Genomic DNA, 17,282 nt, shown 5'->3' with positions numbered 1-17,282 from the left:
GTTTCCTGTTTCCTGACAGACCTCGCAGCTCCGATGGCTTTTCTGACTCCCAGCTGGCCTCCCTGCAGCACCTCCAATAATTTTTAGGCAAGCAAAGTTCAAAAGATAAGCAGCTGTGGAGCAAAGACAAGAGTATTGGTCAAAATAACAGGATGACAAACAACAGGATCTCCCAAGAGGGCGGCATTGTTCAGAGAGGGGAAGCAAATGGTGAAAAGTATAGGCAAGGGCAGAGGAAAGGAAAAAATAAAAGCGGAAGTGATGAAACCTGTTTGCTTCTGTCTCCTGATAGCTAATGAAAGATGAGCTAATTAGCACATCCCTCAGCTGGAACGGGAATAAGCTCTCCCTGCTACAGACAGCTACGCATATTGTAAAAGCTCACAGGAGCATCCTGCCTTTCAGACTGCCGACGCTCTGAGCCATGTGGCTGAGATCTGCCCACCAGTTCAAAAGGTGCTGGAGAGAGGAGGGCAGGCAGCCGGACACAGCAGGGTCTTGTGGTACGTTTCCTTGGGAAAACCAAGTTAAAAATCTGAAGGATAAAGGAATACAAACAAGCATGTTCCTCTTACACTGAGAGAAAACAAATTATCTTGTGAGGCTTTTAAGAGGGAAATGGGAACTGGCTGGAAAAGAGAGGCAAACTGCAATGCTGATGGGTAGCTTTGTGTATTTAAGAACTCAAAATTTTAAGACAGCTTCTCAAAATGTCAGCATAACCAACTGTGTTAGTAAAATCCCAATATATTGAGGAAGCCAGAAAAGCAAGCATGAGCTTAAACTCTGAAATGATGCACATTTTCTAAACCATAATTTATTTCTGATACTCATAGCAATAGTGTCACCAAAACCGTCTCGCAGTTACCACAACAAAAAGTTTCATGCATAATATAAACATTTCTTACACAGCCATGACCCTGTGAAGAGTCATACATTTCCAGAGTGAATAACCCAAGCAGTCATATTGGCACCAGCGGGACTACAGGCACTTACAGTGAAACATAGGCTCACTCTTCAGATAGTCAATGACTCAGAAAAGCCTGACCCCCACAAAAATGAGAAGACCATGCTCCCCAAGTCCAGTGCAAGGAGGGGTTGCTCTGGACTGCAAACAGGAATATTTGGGTTGTAACAGAACCATGTGTCAAGATGATGCTATAAGAGCAAAAAGGGCCAGATGTCCAAGTGCCCCAGGCAGCTCTATGTTTACATTTTTATATAAAAAGTCAAGTAAATAAACCAAGAATAATTAAAATAGCAATGGTTTCTTGCCTTGAAAGTTTACCTTTAGGAAGAGGAAACCTTTCCATGCATTGGGATTTAATCTCAGACAGATCACCTAAGTGTCTCAGTTCTCATGTATGCAGAAACACTTGTAAGATCCAAGACAAGCAAATCAGAGACATAACACAGTCTTGCAAAAGGCACCACTGACAGGTCAGTACAAATCCAGTGCACAATTTCTTCAATATTTCAAACTGCTGATTTCAAGGATGGCTACAGTTCTCGCTGTGTTTTGATGCCAACTTTTTTTTTTTTTTAAACAGAGCTATGAATTATTATTTATTAGATTAAAATTTTTAAAGTTCAGAAAACAATGAAAACTAAAGCCAAGACAAACATACAAGAATCCAGAGACCACTGTTCACTTAAGATCCAGTTTTGCATAAATGAAACCAAAGCAAGATCTACTGCTGGCTCTGCTGAAGGAGGCATCAGCTCCTCACTTGTGGCTCTTCACCTTCAACCCTTGTAGAGACACAAGTTTAACCTCCTAAGGTCTAGTAACACCCAGAGCTAGCTCTTGCCTCTGGCCATCAACACTACAATTGTCACTACCTTTCTTTTCCTAGACAAAGGTAACGAGAAGGGACATTCAGGATCATAGATGTGAATGCAACAGTTATTATCAACCAACAGTATGGTCTTTGAAACTTGCTAAAAGACAGAATACACTTACACTTGAACATTCGCCTTCTAATAAATGCAAGTTGAACTGTTAAAATTTGTAATCTGTCATCAGCAACTGGAAAAAAAATTCATATAAACAACAGCCCTATTCCTGTGGTTACCATCTCAGGTATGAGGAAGCAGCATAGCCACAGCCACCTTAGGAACAACCGTTGAATACAATCAGAGACATTAAAACTGGAAAAGGAAACAGACTCAAATAGCTTCTAGATGTCACTATGATTTTTACCAGGTAGGAGCTGATACTGCACAGGAAATGCCTAACATATCTCAAAGGGTTCAGCTATAAGTGAAGAATCATGGAGCCCATCACCGAAGCTTTATTAAAGTACAGTGCCAGGTAACAGCATAGTAGGTCCCAATCCTCCTGTTGTGGTGGGCCACACAGCCTTTAACAGGGGAAAAGGGTGAAACATGCTGGCCTTCACCTTACAGCAAGCTCAGTCATTCATGTGCCTGCAGAACATGTCACCTTCGTCTGTGCTGCAGGTCATTCCCTGTGAGCACTGGAGTTAAAGGGCACACACAACTCTGGGCACAAGTACATGCTTCTGCCATTAAATCCATACCTCCTCCCTGCTCAGGGATGGAGAGCTCCAGGAGGGAGCTTGGGCACTAACAAGCTGTTGCCATCAGAGTAATTTGTGTAGCTGCCTCCCAGATGCTGTTTTTCCTGAGTGTCCTGCAGTTACAGGCAGTTTTCACGGAAATGTGCTCCTCATCACCTTCTTCCCTGAGGCATCTATGGTTCCTTTCCCTTCTGTATTGTCAGGACATCAGGAGAAGTTCAGTTTGGATATTAGGAATAAGTTCTTCACTGAGAGGGTCATCAAGCAGTGTAACAGGCTCCCCAAGGAAGTGGTCATGGCCCCAAGCCTGTTGGTGGTCAAGAAGCATTTGGACAACACATTTAGATATATGGTTTAACTTTTAGGTTGCCCTGTGTGGAGTCAGGAGTTAGACTTGGTGAACCTTGTGCTCAGGATATTCTGTGATTCTATACATGGCAATCATGCACAAGGGCCATCCTCATTTCTGTTACATGAGGGAGGCAGAGCTGGCTGCTTTCATCAGAACAGCTAATCCAACCTGCACTATGCTCCTGGCTTGACTCTGAGAAAGTGGGTAGAAGACAATATACCACAGCAACCTCATGAAGAAGATACGGGACTTCTGTTGTACTGTACTACACACCAGCTTGATAATTATTAAATCACAGACAAGAAGGACTGGGGTTTCTTGATGCAAATCAGCAAGAGGCTTTTCTAGAGGATGCTAATACTTACATGAGAAGCTTGGTTTCACTGGAACCCCCTGGAAGATTTCTACTGCGTTTTGTAATTAGACAGAAGTTTTCGCCTAGTTCTGTCAATTGGAAAAAACAATAACTCCCCTGAATTGTCAGTGCTCCCTCAACATATTTGATGGGAGCACTCGGGGATTGCACTGATACTGACAGCATCTTGACTATTTTTTTTAAGGAGATTTGTGAATATCATTTAATAGCCTAACTCTTTCCACATTAGAGGACTAAAAACACTTCTTCTTTCAAAGCAGGTTTTGAGTGTAAAAGATTTGGCAGGCTATTCCTGTTCAAGGTTAATATTCTTCAGTATCAAGTGTATATTTAAATGAGTAAGAAAGCTAAGTGTATTAAGTTTATTTCCATGGCACAAAAAAAGTTAGCTATCTTCATTTTTTTGAAGATGTGCACTGTTTAATAATTGAAGTAGATAAAATTATTGTATTCCTTAAGCATAAAAGCTCCCAGAAACCCCAGCTGAGAAGGAACGCCACTGTGCTAAATGATGTGCAAATACAGAATAACACACAACACTGTCCCAAAGTTTACCATCAGCAGGATGACAAAGGAATTACCATCACTACTTTACACTGTGGAAGCAGATCTAAAGGAAACAAAGAGTTGTCTTCAAGCCATGCAGGAAAGCTGAGAAAGGAATCCAGATCTGCAGAGAACTGATAGAACCGACTTAACCACAACACGATGTCTGCCTCCAGCCATGCTCTCGATCAAACTGAGGTCTTCTCCCTCAGTGCTCTAGTAACTTTCACAAGGTATGATCTCCTTCACCCCTCTTCCACTTGTATTGCCAGCCCACTTTTTGGGGGGGTTTTTTTGTTTTTTTTTTTTTCAATGGTAGCCCACTCAGTATTTGTCATTTTGGAGTCACCAGTAGTTCAACTCAAAGTGGCCAAGTGACTCATTAAATTCTTCCTTACTTACCATTAACATATCATACATTTCATTGGGATTTTGTCATGTTCTGCTCTAGCTGCAAGTGTTTAAACTTTTGTTCTGAATGGCTTATTTCAATGGTTACTAATGTCCATTTTATTGGAGATGATGGAAGCAGTTTACCCTTAGAGATATGTCTTTAAAAAAGTCCAGTAGATGCACAGAGATCGCTCTTTGCTTTTTCGAAGACAGAAGTATCACATATTTTGCAAAGTGGCTATAAAGAAAAACACATTGTTTTGTCTGACTGCTCCAGCACACTTATTAGAAATGCCATGATAGGACCACATTCTGCCCCTGGAGTAACAAACATCAATATATCAGCCATGATTCGAAAGATGGATGGTATAAGCTGTGAAATGGAAGTGATGCACAATAAAGCTATGAATACTAAGAAAGCTGCTATGCAAAAAAATAGTTAAGGCATTGCAGCATAAGCCAGCTGTTGAGACTCCATAACTCAGCATTGTCTAATAGAGCAGTTATTGTACATCTTAATGCCGAAATTCAACAAGGCTGTGGGAAGAGCAAACATGGAAGCAACACAATGGGTTCCCAGATAAGAACATTTAAGCATACTCTTGAAAGACAATGGGCCAAGCTGTTAGCTTCAAGGAATTGATTTCCCCTATCTCCAATAAGGTGCAAATCTTGCTTTGTGAGAGCTGGCACGACCAGACCAAAGACTTACCCAACAGGACAAACAGCACCTTTGCTGCAAAAGCTGGATGAGTTGCCAGGGGTTCCCCAAAGAGTCAGCGCTCCCAAAAACAAGGTAGCAAAGAGGGAAGCTCCAAAGAAGGATCTGAGCTCATCCAGTGTTGGCTAAACATTTAGTAAACGTGCACTGCATTTAAACTGTTTCACTGTTTTCAAAGCTAAAGCTTATTTTGTACAGGTTTTGTTCTAAATCCAGCATGTCCTTGCTCCAAAAAGAACAAAATTACACAGTCTAGGAAATAAATTAGGCTTGGTGAGGAAACCACAACCTATAACTGGAGGACTGAAACTCAGGGTACCGCCTAAGAGTGGGAGAGTTGCAGGCTTCCTCCCCAGGACGGGAGGGTTCAAGGTCTCCTGCTCAGACAGGGCGTAACTGGAGATGCCACGAAGGCACAGGGGGGCTGCTGCCCACCCAGCACTCAAGGCACCGGCTACAGCAAGGTTCTTTGGAATGTGCATTCTATGGCAGTCACTGCGCTGTACAATATCATCTGAGGCAAGTGAAATTAGCATACAACCTGAATGAAGTCTGCTATAAATATGTGTGGAGGTAAACTGACTAGCAAGGTCTCAGTGTAAGCCCACATGAAGAAAAGCGCTTGAGATACAGCTTGTAAGTCCCAACAAAAGCAATTTTCCAAAGTCAAAACCATCCCTGCTGTCATCAGAATATAAATCATCTATGTAATTAATTCAGTTAAGTAATTTATAATGTTTATAAATGATTCAATAAGGTGACACTGCCAGTCCAGTCCTTTTAAAATGCAGAATTACCATGTTCTCCCTGTTAAGAATCAAGTCAGTAAAAAATCAAATACTTAAAAGGCGAAGTTAACAAACCAACCCAATTCTTTCCATCTTGAGATTCCCTGAATCTTATAATCCTGGCAAACAAACTGATGGTTTATGAGCAAATTAGTGAAATGAAAGATTTATTTTCCTACGTTTTATGAGAAGATTGTCATCTCGCAGAACATACTTCCACCACCACCATCAGTAAAAATAAAAAATGTCTCTTAACTCACAAGCATTTCCTCCTATTATTGAGAGCAAACAGCATGTTCTTAGGCAATTCTCCGTTCTTTTCATAGGCATTTTGTTATGAAGCTAAAATATGAAATGGTACAGAATGTAATTCTCAGCATATGCCATGATATTTATTTGCTCAGAATGGGCAGGGATACCGTTACTAAAGGTGTATTATAGGCATTTAGAGAAGTCTCATAAAAAGATATTTCCTACACTCTTGTGTTTTGCAATTCTACTATGAATACCCAAGCAGAACCAAACAAACAATCCCCCTCATCCAAACCCCAAAGCTCTGCAAGTCACATAAAAGGTATTAATAATTCAGATTTTTTTTCTGTTTTACATAAATCAAAATTTAAGGTCAAATAAATTTGTTCTTTCATATAGTATAAGTTCAGCATTAAAAACATTTTCATTTCCAGACCAAAATAAATTCCTTCCCTGAAAACTTTCCAATCCTTTATTAAGCTTGAATTAAGGTGGTGCATATTTAAGAGCATCATTAACTTCAGTGAGAAGTTTCAGCCTTGTTCTAAGCTGAAACTAAGATCAGCACAAAGGCAGCTAGAGATATCATGTGACCCAACTAGGATGGTACCAGTAGCATCTGAAAGCCACATAATTATGAGGTTTCAGTCAAAATTTAAAACATTAGGGACAGTTTTAAAATTCCAGACTAAGACATCCCTTGTAAACAATGACAGCTCTGAACTATACTGAATCTTTTTCTATACCAAAGATTTAGGAGTGTGTGTGTGTGTATATATATATATATATATATATATGAGTTTCTATACCATAAGCTTTAGGAGTACAAGCATGAAATCCAGGGGAAAATGCCATAAATCCTTTGGTATTTTTCTTGCAACTGTAGGCATCGCCAGACGTAGTTCTTAAAACAGGTACTTCTTTCTCTCTAGTGTTACACCTCATCCTGACACCGGGCAAGTGATACAACACTAAGACATTTGATGTGGTCCCTTCTACAAGAAAGCATTCTGCTCTCCTTTGTTGTTTTCTTCTTACAACCGCCATCCCAAGGAAAGTAGATCCATTCCAACCCTCCAGGAACACAGCACGAGCGGTCACCTGTTCCTACACAGTCCTTCATCCCCTCTACCATCCTCTTTGCAACCTCGCCACCGTTCCTGCACGGTCTGGCCTCGCCTGGACAGGTCAGCCCTGTGCAAAGCACCATGTCCCCACTGGAGCCACGCTCTCCCTGCGATTGCCGTGGGTTCGGCTGGGCTGCAGCCAGCAAAGCCGCTCGACAACTGCTCCCCAGGAACTGCAAAAACCCTGTCAGCTCATCGGGGCATATATGGGGGGAACAGGAAGGCAGCAGAAGTGCATCGGCATTCAAATAGCATGTCTTCAATCTCACACCCTGTTTGCTAACAGCAGCATAGGTCACCTTGAAGACTCTCTTAGCAAAAACTTAAATATAGCAGTCACTACAGTGAGATCTGATTTATTCCAGAATTTAAAGGATGCCCCCAGCCCAGAACAAACCCCAATAACTTTTCTACCCATTTGTTTTATGCAGAGCTCATCAGACCACAGACCAGTGAAGCCGGTTACAACACTAACAGCTGCCGCGTCTTTCCACTACTGCTAAGTTTCATCAATACAAGCCAGACTGACCGATCCAGGCTGCAGCCCGAAGAGGCTCATTTGGAAATGTTACGTAAGAAATGAGCTGCTGGCCCAGCTGCTTTGTTTTTGTTTATCCACACAAATTAAAAAGTGTGGTCATGCGTAAGTTAATCAATAGCAGAAAACAGCTATCCCCACTTCTTACACCGGATGGCCTATTTATTGCTCTCAATTTAAAAAGCAGCAATAAAAAGGCCACAAAACAGAAAATGTGTCAGATGAGTGGAGGACGGTGACTGGCTGGAGAGCAATCCAGGGCGTAACGTCCATCGGTGCACATTTCCCAGAACCCAAGGATAAAATTGGTAAAATTTACACATAAACCTCAAGCCAGCAATATACATTAAGACGTATTATAATGCGATAGAGTGAAGCCCTGGACACAGCAAAACAAACTTGAAAAAAAGGAGGCAACTAAGAGGTATGAAGAAGTAGATGCAAAGGTATTCTCTTTCAAGAAAGCACTGTAAGAAAATAAAAACAAATGAAAAATCTCTGACAGTGCCGCCAAGGATGTCATACCCACTATTTAAGCGCTTCTAGAGAAACAGGGCATTTGGATCCAGCAGTCATAAATCATGGAAAAATTGTCCCAGGATTTGCCAATTACACATTTTGAATTTCCAATATCCTTTTTTACTTAATATTCGTAAGAGTATTGTGAAATACTTCCTCCCAATTTATAAGCTAAGAATAAAACAAACAGAAACAACACATCTTTCGGCATATCTCCAAGCTTTGCATTTAACAACTATGTGTCATGGTACCCAAAAGACAAATTTGTCAATGTCACCTAAAATTTCCCATTAAGTTCCAAAAAACCAACCAACCAAAAAAAAAAAAGGCAGCGCCTGCAGGAGGTGGCCATTTATACATTAAAAAGGTAAAGAAGCTGCAAACTGTTAGACTATGGACTCATGCCTAACATGCATTAAGTGTGTCCATCACAACTACTTTTCACAGCCATTTGGTATCCTGACAGCTTATTCTGATGTTTGAGATCATTATGATGCCAGCCCCATGCTAGCCTTACGTAATACTGTCTGTGTCTGTATAACGTTTTTTAGCAATGAAGAATTACTTTATTCTAAAGCATGGTGTTCTTCAGCCATTTAAAACATGTTGAAATAGGGGGTGGGGGGGAAGGGATTGCTCAGTCCAAAGCCCAGTTAATTGAGATGGAATGTCTCCTGGTGCTCACATCTGACCTTAGGATTTTTCAGGATTTCACTGGTCTCCCTGGTGATAGTTGCTATGAGCACTTTCAGTGTGTGTCATGAGAAATACTTGAAAAGAAATTTTCAGTGCTTTCACACAGTCTTTCTAACCTTAGCTGTATTAACTTTTATCAATGTTGTTACCCCTAAAAAATAAGTTGTAAAATTCTTCTCATTTTTCTTTTAATTCCCTTGGGAATCCAAGCTCAAGCACTGGACAGGGTTTGCCTCTGGCTGCCACAATGAGCCATTTTAAAACCTTCCAAGATGAAAAGACTTTTTCAAGATTTGCCCTCCAAGGAATGATCTTGAGAAGATGAAGGTGTCTTGCCCTTTTAAAAGGCTCAAACCAGGTCAAACACATTGAGGTGTGATGCAAACCAAATTAAAGCCATGGGGCTATGTTCATCAGCTTCAAACATTGAGCCCTAAGAACCTCATTGTATTTTATGCATCTGAACAAGTTGAGTTACACTGTTTGAGAGGCCACAATAAATTGTATTCGATTCTCTTTCCTTTTTACTAATTTGAAAATATCAACATTTTGTGTGTTTTAAATCATATAAGCCTCCAACCAACAAAATGCTTCTTTATAAACCTTGGAAGATAACACCGACTTGTTTAATGTTTGTTTCATAATACCAAAGCAGTAAGGTCCTGGTGTCAAAGTACTGCAGTGTGCCTGCTTACGCATGGTATGGTTTGAGCAGTTAAACCTGTTTGAATCGATATGTCAGAACCAAACACCACAGTTCAATACAGCAGCTCCTCCAACCTTTTTATTTTGGTTTGTTTTCTGGATATTCCAAAGCAAGTTTAAATTTAGCATCTGAAAAGCACACAAAAAACTACACTCGTTTTATGCTTCTTGGTGCAGTAGTAAAGAAAAATTAGCTGGTTATTAAAAAGAGTCAACAATTCCAAACAAATCAAAATCGGTTGGAACTGCCACAACTTAGAATACACCATAGATGAACTTTCAGAGGGCTTGAAAAACATGATTAAGGCCATCAGTTTCAGAAAACACTAGGGTACAATTCCTCTGGCAGCAGCAGAAATGCATCCAGATGTATTAAACATCTGCTTAAAAGCTTTCTGGCAAAATTCAGTCAAAACCAAATTTTATATTGAATGGCAACGCTCGAGTTTTTCCTATAAAAGATTGCTTTACACACACAAGATTTTGATACTCTGTTGGAAGAGAGCCTGAAAGAACAAAACACTTCAAGCTGAAAATATCTGGATTCAAAATGGAATTGTAATTCTTAGAGATATGTAATTCAAGTGCTTTATACTTTCTGCTACCATCTAATGGACAACTTCAACTGGACCTCACTCCCTTAAAAAGGGAAGGAAAAAATTCTTATAATTAGAAAATTCAGCTGACAGAGGACTTTTGAGGCAAAAGACTTCCATATTACAATTCCCACAGGAAAACAAAATGGCAACTTGAATGTTTTTCCACTTTTAATCATTGACTAAAATACAAGGGAAGATACTACCTAATGGAAAGGCATACAGAAGACAGACCATGCTATTCTCAGAGGTGCAGAGTGACAGGGGGAGAGTCAGTAGACACAAACTGCAAGACAGGAAACTCTGATTACCTGTAAGGAAAAAGTTTTCTCTGTGATGGTGGTCAAAAAAGGGAACAGGTTGCCTAGAGAGGTAGTGAAATCTCCATCCTTGGACATGCAAAGCTCAAGTGGAAACGGCCCTGGGCAACCTCATCTAAGGGGCTGCTTGGAGCAGGATGGACTAGATGGCCTCCAAACGTGCCTGCCAACCTGAATTATACCACGATTCTATACAGGCACTGAAAAGATAATCAGCATGTTCACCAGCACAGTGAATGTACATATCCTTCTTCGCGTACACCTACTTCTCAATAAATGATTTTGCTACACAATTACGGTTAAAGAAAACTTAACTGGACTGAACTCTTCCTTGCATTATAGACAGTCCCCTAGACAAGTAAGATTTTTTGTTCACATGAACAAATCATATGCTAAACTCATTTGGAAACAAGAAAAATAATTCTCAAAATAAAAATACTCGATATTGTTGTGCACACAATTTGCCTGGATCAGGAAGACATCTAGACCTCCCTGAGAGAATACAAAGAGTTCTGTAAAGGCACTTGACTGTTAACTACACTTATTTGACGTGCACCGGGGTAGACTAAAAGCTCTTTCAAGCGTTTTTAATATGACAAGGTCAACAGCCACTGACTCATGCTGCTATGTGCATTACCTTTTGGAAGAAGCGTCATCCAAAAATGTAAGCATGATCAGATCAGCCTAACAAAACTCAGGGAAAAAATCTTTGCCTCTCTTCATATAACTTAATGTCTGCGCAGGAATGTAGGACAGTTTCAGGGTACAGGAAGAAAATTCTTCAGGAATAAAAATGTCAATGTATTTATGTTTAAGTGATATGTATTCTAAGTTTTACTATTCCAGTATGTAATTAACATACTGGAAATACCAGCAAAATTACTTAACAGAAACCAATTTAAAAAAAAAAGTTAAAAAGAAAGCCCAGCTGCTCCCTGAAGATCTATCCTAAGAGGTCCAGAACCAGTTCCTTCACATTTCTATTATAAAGAAATATTTTCAGACAATTTGGTGAAATGCTAACAACTATCAAAGAAAAGTCATTCTAAGCAACGTGTCAAGCAAATGACTTTCCCAAAGTACAGAAAGACTGAGAAAACCTGCTCTCTTGAAAAAAAAAAAAAAAATTTAGCCTTTGAATTGGTGACGTTTTTCATAGTACAAGGCTTTCCAGCATCCTAAACACTTGTTTTAATCCTTGAACTGAATGGTCTCTTCTTAGTAAGGAATTAAACACAGCAAGATAGAACTATATCCTATTCATAGGGCATAGAAGCATTTTTTTTTTTCAATTGTCAGTCAGAAGATGTTCCCACCTACTTAACACCAAATTAAGAGTTTCTTGAGAAAGAAATTTCCATCAGCCAGTCATTTTTACCTGTGAATTACAATGCTTCATGTCCACAGGCTGTAGGAACCAAGGTTATCCGTATGAAACTCAACGTTACAAACACTACATAAGAATAGAACAGCAGCCATAACAACTCAGTTCGAAAGTCTGTGCAGCCCTGTACATTATCTCTAACAAAAGCCAGGGTAAGCAGAGAAACAATAAATGCAGACTGGCTCCTATATGTGATACCAATCTCCGACCACTGGTGGCTGAAGAACTTGCAAGTTGGCAGTTGCTTCCCAGGTTAGAGATCACTACCTTTCACACTGGATGCTTCTAGCGGGGGCTAATAATTGTCTAATTCCTTCCCAATCCTATGCATGCTCTGTACTCACAATCTCCAGGAAGAATCTGTTCCAGAATGTCACCACTTCAGTCATTCCTAGTCATCTTCTCCATGGCATTCATTATTTTGCTGACTTCAGTTACACACAACTTCCCCTCTCCCTCCCCAGACATTTCCTCCCAGGCTGCCTGGAATCACCCTCGCACCAAAGCGGTTCCATACTTCTGTCTTCTGTACGTTTTAGTTATGCTACCTTCTTTCTGAGTTAGAGCGACTACAATCATATACAGCGCTCAAGAAGTTCTGCACCATGGATTTATATAGCAGACTCTTTCTGATATGTAGCATACTATTAACTTGGAACTCTTAAAAAGACAACACATTAAACCATAGCCATGGTTTAATAGCTTAATCCATGGTTTAATACATAGTTTATTATGTATTTTACCCTTTCAGCTACTCATTTTAATATGCCTTTGATTGTTTCCTCATTTTTATCTATTTCCTTTCTGAAACATTATAGTGGGAAGTGGGGTTTTTTTTTGGAGGCCTTTTCATTTTTAATGAGAAAACTGAATTAAAATAGATTACATTGTCTATTACAACTCTTCAGCATATAAATTGTGAATGAAGCCCCAGGACAAAATCAGAATTTTTCTTGTGGGTTCTCCAAGAAAGTTTCATTTATTTACTTGACCATTATTTCCACATCATACCTTTTGTGACTTCTCCCTTGTGTATGTAGAAGTAACTGCAGTCTCTGGTAATTATTGTTTTCTAACATCACAGCAATCCTCATCTTCCTCTGTATTCTGCATCATTAACACCACTCTGTGTTATAACTGCCGATATATTTCCAGGATCATTTCTATATATTCACTGAATTTCTATCCACATGGACTGAGTCACTTGTTGATACATTTGGCTTATTAATGCTATCCAGTTGCACTTTCCTTAAAGCACAAAGCCATTATCCTAGCAGTGTAACCTACTTTTATTCTGACATATAACCCAATATTACAACTTCTCGGATATTCACTGTGAAAGTATCCTAACTGAAATCCAGACACTCCAATCCATCTGTATTAGCTTGTAAGGGTTTGACATTTGTATAGAAGCACTTCCAGATTGGGTCTTGGTTTGATTACCTGTTTTTATGTGCTCTGTTTAAATGAGACTGTCAGTTAGAAGGAATCTTTGCAGTTTGTTTCTTGATACAACCTGATAACACTTCTACCTGTTCTTCCCAGATAATTTTTTATACTTTCAACCATAGAAGAAACATCATCCCAAAATGTACATTCGTTTGCATTCATTTATTTTTCCAAGTCTTTAGGTTGGGAGAGGACTGGGTAGAGAAGCAAGAGTTACTTCCTCCAACACAGTATCATGCAAATACAGTTCTGCTGCTTCCAGACCCCAGGATGAAGATTTCTGCCTTCCACTGTGATACAGAAGGGACTTCCGAGGCTATATCTGAGGCTCAGAAACAGCTCCCTGCATTGAGATACACACACTTCAGGCACTCACTTCGAGAGAGGATTCAAACTTCCAACTCTTCCTTGAAAGGCAGACAGACAAAAGAAGATAACATTCAAAAGCCTGTTGGGAAGACTGGTCACCAAGTATGACACAGTCTAGGTTGAAGTTGTTCTTCTGTCTGAAAGAAATGAGAGCCAGACTGTCCCAAAAACTGAGATGTGGACTATACTGAGAAGCCTCACTTGACGCTGCCTGAGTTCAGAGATTCATTGTCTCAAGAGATCAGAAGAAAAACCCCAGCAGTGACCGTAGTCTAGTGGTCACACCTAGTCTTCAGCAAACAAAAATAATAGGTAAGGTCCCTCTTTACCAGTAAGATGCTTGTAAGAAAATTCCTACTGAAATGTGAGTTTCAAAAAGAAGTCGTTCTTCTTTTTGAAGAGGAGAGAACCCTTTTGCTCAGACTGTAACAATTACACAGGACTCCGTGGAAAGCTAAATGCTGCCAGAGGGAAGGAAAGAGGAGGCTCTCACTCAAAACCAGGCTTTTGTCTGATGATGAAGGCATTCTCATCAGGGAAGGGAACTATGAGACCGAGTCTCTTCAGCTGGAGGCAACAATAACCATGCTCAGCTCTGCTACACCTTTGATTAGACGCTAATTGCACTTCTGAACTAAAAACACCCAGAAAACTTGGAGAACTTTCATGAACCCTTGTAATGTGTAGAATGGATAAAATAGTTTACCAAAGACCAGATCCTTCTCAAGTGCCAAGAACACATATTCATTTCCTATGATTTGATTCAGAAAGCAAAGCCAGATATTTTTGAAGAATGTCATTATGGTTTCATAGTCCTCATCAAAAATAGAGAATACACTTTCCACCTTATCTTTAACATGTTAAAAATAATAGCATGCAATGGTATTTTAATATCAAGAGTTCCGGTAAAATTCAAAGTTCAGTAGGTCCTCTTCACCTCTCTGAGCTATTCAAGTTCCTACCACAAGGCTGATTCTGTTTTGTTCAGGGTTCCTCCCCCTCTCCTTAATCCTGATTCTGTTTGTCCCAGAGACTGCAGTAGGTACCTTTATAATTTTAAAGATGAGAAACTAAACAAGAGTCTGAAGGCCAGATAAAAAGAATTCAAGGCTAGAAGACGTTAAAACTCTGCTAGAGGTCAATATATGGAAAGTAATTCAATGTGATATTGAAATAGCTTCTGTGACTTCTGTTCTTCAAAGTTTCTTAAAAATTGCTCTAGCTGTTTAATTGATGTAGCAACAAATAATGGATAATGAAAGAAAATGAACACTCGTGTAACAATATCTTATTTTCTTTTTCCAGGATACCTCCAACTTTTTGCCTAGGGTAGTGGTGCCCTAGATATTCCTCCACTAGGGAAAACCTTCTGGAGAAACAAGTGTTCAGTTCTATAGCTTGTAGGCATTCCTGTACCCAGATACACAGCAGCCATGGCAGGAGATACAGCTGGGCATACAACTGGAAGTTGCTTGTAACCACCGCATGCCCAGACACAGGTGTCTTGCACATATATCTAGTCCTGTGATAAGATGTGTGTCCAGCACATGATGGGAGAGCCTTAGCATTTTGGTGGCAGCAGAAGGGAAATGGGTCCCCTGGGACAGAAGGAACCACATCATGATCCGTGATGACTAATTGTGGTCTGCAGCCTGCCCTCTGCCTGGTCCAAAAGAGACGGTGAAAGATGCAGGCTGTGGACTCTGGGAATTACTTTGGTAAAATGACTACTCCTAAACCAGAGCATTTCTAGAAGAAAGTTTTGCACTTCTCTTAAATAAGCAATCTACCAGAAGATGCAGTCCTCCCTGAATGTACAGTACAACTTTCTCTTCTCCAAGGAGCCCACGTGTACTTTGTGACTCCAGCTCACCAAATATGTTTTGGCACTTGACAGGCATCAGCTCTCTGAAGAGGCACAGGGAACACTTCATTCCATGTCATGGCTTCAAAATAACATCATCAATCTGACCAGACACCTAAATCTGGTAACATCTGTGACCAGCTGCACCTGCTGTTTGTTATTTATCAAAGTGTGTGTGTGTGGACGACCTTGCAGAATTTACTGGGGCACCCAATAGTAAAACTGGAAATTGGTATGAGGAGATGATCCTGGTCTACTTAAACAAACCAAAACTAGTGACTCTCTACGCAGATTAGCAATTGTTTTCACTGACAGTAGCAATAAAGACTCAGTAGAAACGCAAAGAAAATACAAAGTATTAACCCAAAGGAGTCTTTAAATCCTTATCAGGTGCTTCCACATCAAAGATTTCCTGTTCAGTAGTACAACTTTTCCTATTCTGCATGTGCACGACATACACGTTATGTTACACACGTTACGATACACAAAAAGATTCCTCTTTCCTCACTTCATCTATTATTCTACAAAATATTCTCCAGTTTTAATTCTGGCAATATGTCCTTACTAATCCCTATATGCCAACTCAGGGATATTTTCTTGTCTTCCATTTATCATATGTAAGTACCTGCACAAAACACAAATGCAGTTGCTAGTAGACCGACACGTTTATTGATGAATCTGTTTACAGGCAACATGAAACAATCATTGCCACTCAAAGTAAAAACAATGTTTTTATATTCTCAAACTGAAAAGGCTTAAAATGAAATTTAAAATATTTACTGTCTTCTTTCCACTGTGTTTTTCTATTGATAAGTGTTTCTTTCCTTTGCAGATAACCGTGCTAGTGAACCTTTGCCAGATGGGTATGAGTGATAAACCATTTAACAAGCAAGCAGACCGGTTACTGTCAGACTGGCTTCTTGGGCTTCCACCAGAATTTCTTTTGTCTTCAAACAAGTGAGGGAAAAAATACAAAGAAAGGCGAGCTGGAATAATCCTCAGTATCTGCCCTTCAGCATCTTCACAGCAAGCATTAAACATTATTGCTCAGTAACAGTCTGTCTGATACCCAGAAAGGTCAGCACATGTCCCACCTTCCCCTTCACAGCCTTCGGGCATGCCGCCTTCAGCAGGCACCCACACAAATAGTGTCAGGAAAGTGCTGATACAGCGGGCTTACAGTATGATTCTCAAGTACACTAGACTATTTTTTTTAACTGATTTTCTGGGTTACCACAAACATAGTAAAAGAAGACCATATGTTTAAAATGCCTTCCTGATACTATATATCTCATACATATATATATATATACACACACACAAAAGGATGGATGTATTTAAATGAGGTATCAAAAGGAAGTGTGGTTAGTTTCTCTGAGCAACCAAAATGCCACACAGGAAGGCCATCATGTTAATATGCAATCCAATGTCTCATTCACAACCTGCAGAGGCAAAGCCGTTCTTCGCAACTCATTCATTAAGCAGCATTGAAAGAAAGGCTGACGACCAGAGTAATGAACACTGATGTCTTACTTATATAAATTTAGCACATGTGGTAAGCAATATATAGCAGAATTTCCCTCCAAGCCAGTAGGACACACAGAGGCTTGTAGTCTCACCGTGTAGTTTCAGATATCTCCCTTCTGGTTTTATCAACTCAGGGACCTTATCTGATTGTTGCTAACAGCAAATTGTCACTTTAAAACTACTTTTCCTTCCTTAAAGGCAGGTACAGAGCATAATT

At 39.9% G+C, this 17,282-nt stretch overlaps 1 protein-coding gene and 1 long non-coding RNA gene across 4 annotated transcripts in view; both read right to left on the bottom strand.

Annotated features, from left to right (window-relative positions):
* Positions 1-17,282, bottom strand: part of SRGAP1 (SLIT-ROBO Rho GTPase activating protein 1) — a 153,570-nt gene that overhangs the window by 104,826 nt on the left and 31,462 nt on the right. The gene's annotated exons all lie outside the window — the stretch shown is intronic.
* LOC140658587 (uncharacterized) overlaps positions 2,228-17,282 on the bottom strand; it is a 31,549-nt gene continuing 16,494 nt past the window's right edge. The window contains exon 4 of the long non-coding RNA XR_012044790.1: positions 2,228-2,850. This is a non-coding gene — a long non-coding RNA (uncharacterized lncRNA). The remainder of the gene's footprint in view (positions 2,851-17,282) is intronic.

The sequence above is a fragment of the Ciconia boyciana genome, chromosome 1 (genome assembly GCF_034638445.1).
Source record: "Ciconia boyciana chromosome 1, ASM3463844v1, whole genome shotgun sequence".
Classification (NCBI taxonomy): domain Eukaryota; kingdom Metazoa; phylum Chordata; class Aves; order Ciconiiformes; family Ciconiidae; genus Ciconia; species Ciconia boyciana.
The sequence above is the reverse complement of the archived record's forward strand: the minus strand, read 5'-3'. Positions and strand labels throughout refer to the sequence as shown.